The sequence below is a fragment of the Cupressus sempervirens genome, chromosome 7, assembly GCF_028749045.1.
Source record: "Cupressus sempervirens isolate cs-2001-9-10 chromosome 7, ASM2874904v1, whole genome shotgun sequence".
Lineage (NCBI taxonomy): Eukaryota > Viridiplantae > Streptophyta > Pinopsida > Cupressales > Cupressaceae > Cupressus > Cupressus sempervirens.
In genome coordinates, this window is record NC_143124.1 from 650166334 (window position 1) to 650171444 (window position 5111).

The following is a 5111-nucleotide window of genomic DNA, read 5'->3' on the forward strand; positions in this document are numbered from 1 at the left end:
CGCTGAATTCATTTAGCTCTTATACTGGGTGGGTTAACTTTGATGGATTGTATAGTTGAATTTTATTAAGATGAATGTGATTGATTTTTAATATATTTTTTAATGTAAGTGGGTTGGTTTATATTTTTATATTTTAATATTACATTTTTTTATAATATAATTTGTCATTCAATTAAAAATACTAAAACATATATTTCTTATATTATATAATCATCAAAAAAAAAAATTATTTTAAAGATATTATAATATATTTATAATATGATAGTATCACATGATATATATGCAATGAAAAATATATATCAATAATTTTATTAATAAAAAAACTTCAATTTAAATTATAATTAATATCATTATTGAAAAATATAAATATATAATATTTTTATTAATTAAAATATTTAATAAACTATAATAAATTTATTAAATTAAAATTATATTTATATTAAAACAAAAGGCAAGTACTAAGCCACTATGTGGCACTTGTTTCTTATCTTGCACCAAATTTTTTTTATAAAATTTAATATATCTTCATCGAATTTTTGATATCATCTTTAAAATAAAAAGTTATGATAGAAAAGGAAATTGTTTCTATAATAGAAAAGAAAATCCTTTATTTATATTATATTATAACTATTATAATTATTATTATAAATTATATTTTATATAAATAATTAAATTAACATCATGATTTTGACATGCTCAAACTTAAAAATAAAATAATAATAATCTTTAACAATATTTATTTTAATATTTTTTCTATATGTTATTTAAATTCTTTTCATGTTAATTTTTTTAAATCAATTTTTTACTAATTCTATCAAATTTTTCCCCACGAACTTAGTTGCTATGGAACCTTATTTAAATAATTATATTAGTTATTCAAAAGGTTTAAGTTTTAACGATTGAGGCTCTATTTTGGGCCAAATTTTAAAAGATTGAAGTTAGATTCTATTTCTACCTGAAATCGGGACATATGTACTTGAAGATTCTACCCGAAATCCTAACCGTTGACTAAAAGAAAGATCGACAGCCTAAAATGAATTTTGGGTCGATTTGGAGAATGGTTTTCCATGTGCCTAGATTCATCTGAAATCGTAACACGTGTTCAGTCATTGCAAAGCACAATTAAACGTCAAGACTCTGTTAATATTAATTATAATTATATTTATAAACAATTATCACATTTTTCAATATATGTTAACAATTTATAGATAATTAAACTATTGTCATTATTATTTCATATCTTGCACCAATTTATTTTATAAAATTTAATATAAATTCTTCATTGAATTTTTCATATCATCTTGACAATAAAAAGTTTATAATAGAAAAGAAAATCATTTCTATAATAGAAAAGAAAATCCTTTATTTATATTGTATTATAACTATTATAATAATTATTATAAATTATATTTTATATAAATAATTAAATTAGCATCATGATTTTGACATGCTCAAACTTAAAAATAAAATAATAATTAATAAAAATTTCTTTAACAATATTTATTTCAATATTTTTCTCTATATTAATTAATATGCTATTTAAATTCTTTACATGCTAATATTTATTTTAAATTATTTTTTTACTAATTCTATCAATTGTTTTGCCAAGAACTTAGTTGCTATGGAACCTTATTTAAATAATTAATATTAGTTATTCGAAAAGTTTAAGTTTTAACGATTCACGATTTGATCTAGACTATTCAATAATATAGATCAACGAACACAGCTCTATTTCGGATAAAATTTTAAAAGATTGAAGTTAAATTCTATTTCTACCCAAAATGTTCATTTTAAATAAATTAAATAATAAAAATCAAACTTAATTATCGATATTTTTCGGGTCAATTTGTGGAATTTTATCTCTGTCGTCAAGAGTCATTCATAATCGTGACACGTGTCCTTGACAGGTGTCATGATTCCAAATGTTTCTGACAGCAGCGATAGCGGACCGAAAATTCATCTCGGGCCATTGTCGTTGGTGTTGATCTTCCTTTTACTTAACAATCGTAGCATCGCCTAGTCAAGATTAACTAAAGTAATAATTTTTTTAAAAGACTAAACATAATTATTAATAATATTAATCAAGTCCTGACACTTAATTGAGCTAGACACATGTCACGATTCTGGATGAATCTAGGCACATGGGAAACCATTCTCCAAATCAGCTCGAAATTCATCTCGAACCATCAATCTTTCTTTTAGTCAACAGTCGAGATTTTGAATATAATATTCGAGTACATAGTTATGTACATTACTACATTATTGAGTCTTTATGTCATTTACATGTACATTGTACATACTATTAGCAAAGTACCTAAAACCATTTATTTCTTAATACTTTCATTTTAACTTTTAACTATTTACCTTCTATGTTTTTAGAGTATGAAGTTGAAAGTTCTCCAAGTCTAGAGTCTGATATGATAGGGTTTTCAAATTTCAACTTTTCAAAGACTGGCTGGATTCTATTTTGTGTTCTAAATACCGAAGTGTAAAACTTGAGTATCATAGGAAAATAACAATTATTGAATCTTGATTCTGGGTATTTTATTTTATTTTTTAAAAAATCATTGCAATTTGCAGTAATAGAAATCTTGATTTTTTTTGTCTAAGTTTTACACTTTTCAATTTTTTTAAATAGGGCTTCAAGAAGAATTTTGTGTAATAACCAATAGCAGAAATGGGCAAATAAAGTCAAAAACCTCCAATACGAGTGCAAGCATAAAGTGAAAGAAAGCCATAATAGAACTTAGGTAAGTGCTACAAAACCCAGATTTCACTGATGAATGTCATGATATTTTTTATTTTGTTATCCATGGAGATTTTGGAATCATGGGAATTAGACATTCATTGTTTAATAAGTGGAAAGATACACAAAAGAGGATAAATTATTACAAATATAACAATAGTATTCGTGCACATACAAATAAACTAGCTACTTTGGTTACTAGATTAGCAGAACCTCGTTGTACTGAAAGTATTCCCTTGCCCTAAAATTGTAATGCTGTGTGCTCAGAATCATGATGAAAATAGAAAGGCAATTGTAAACCAAAACACTCGGGAGTAAATTTTATCCATAACTGAGAGTGAATTTTTCACTCTATTAGACCTAGGGCTAGGGTTTAAAGCAGAAAGCTTTAACGAGCGTATTGACTTGAATAAACTAGCATAGGCTTATGACAAATTGGAAAGAGTTTTTCAAGATTCATATATTAAGGGTTTATTAAACTCAAAGTCGTCTACTAGTGTTGCACTGGACATAGACCATAAATCTCTTTATCAGTATGATATTTTTGTGCCATGGGTTCAAAATACTATTTCTTTGTTATCATTTTTTCTGGGATTGAATAGTAACAAGGAAGTGGCGGCCACTGTTCTTGAAATGATTTATAATATCCATTGTCAAGGTCAGTCAGTTGAGAAGGTAGATGTAAGATATAATTTTGTTTAGCAAATTGTTGAATCTATGCAACAAAAATTACTACTGACAAAGTACAACTATAGGTATGATAAAGAAATTTAGGTTCACAAGTTACTTGTGCTACCTTCTTTTAGCAAAGCATCACCCAATATTTGAGATAGAGAACAACAAGCTTGATATTGAGGTCTATAAGTTTGATGAGAAAACCTAAAAGAAATTAGAGACTCCAATTCTAGTATATGAGTGGACACAAGATGAGGATGAGTACTAATAATAATAACTACAACCATTTTGTAGACTTCTTTATGGCACCTATTTATCGAAAATCACAGGCACTTCTATGCCTAGATTGCCTATGTCTTGTAAAGATTGCATTCAACTGGGAAGTCAAATTCAATTGACTAACTAGTTCTTCATGGAAGAGTACATTGTCTTAAGGTTTTACAGTTTAGGGGTTAAACCATACAAACTTCTAATGCATGTTACAGAAAGGATTTTTGATGCAGGAGCATCCTAGGTTGCCTTGTTATCCTGCTCATTTTTGTCTATTCTACAGTTGGTGTTGAGTTACTCAGTGTATGTTGAGTGATTCTTCATGTGCCGAGTTACTTAGTGTATGCCGAGTGTTTCTTCATGTGTCGAGTTACTCAGTGTATGTCGAGTGTTTCTTCATGTGTCGAGTTACCCAGTGTATGCCGAGTGTTTCTTCATGTGTCAAGTTACCTAGTGTAATGTCCCCATTTTAGTAGTTGACCAAGTGTGTGTGTGTTAGCCTTGTTCTACATGGTCCTGAGGGCTAACGAAGGGTTTAATGGGATCCTGGAGTGTTTTTGCCTAGTCATTTCCAGTTTGGGTCAAAATGAAGTTGATTTACTCAGTTTCAGGCATACTTACTATTTTTAGTAAGTCGACAGGACACAGTGCAGGTCAATTTTGGTGATTGGATTTGATACTCCTCAATGAGAGCTTTTCGATGAGCTATCACTCGCATTATTCGGAGTCCGTTTGCTAATACATTTTAATGCCTAAAGTTTTATTAAAGTAACGTCTAATTTAATTATAAAATATTAAAGTGTCACTTTAATATTTATTTTATGGGGATGTGTACCCAAGGGAGACATAAGGGGTATTTTAATATATGTTTTATATATTACACATCTTTTATCCCACATTGCCCATATGAGTTGAGCGGACCCTTGGAAATAGAACAAAAGGAAGCATTTGTGGCTTCATTAGACAAGTTGAATATGAGAAGAAATTGGTGTGTGAGTTGCAGCTTTGTTCTTGGCATTTGAGGACATTTATCCACTCTTGTAACATTCTAGACGTCATTCCCTTGGGGTTTGGCCTTTGGAATTCTTTGTTATCGGCTTCATTATCAGGCAGTTTAGTTGCATTTTTGGCTATAGGCAGATTTGGTATTTTGCTCATATCTTCTTCACTACTTGCCGACGCTTGTGTCACTTTGAGGGAATGATATTACGAAGGTAGTAGACTAATTGAAGGACAAAGTATTGTAGCAGCAAGTTCGAAAGCATGGGCTGGAGTATTATGTCAATAATGCTGAAATAATTAGTGAGTTGAAAAATCTGCCATGTATTTGGTTTTATGAATTCTGAAAATAACATTTTATTGGCAGCAGTTCATTTCCACTTTGCATATTAGTATAGTTTCTTTCTTGTTTATGTTGTAT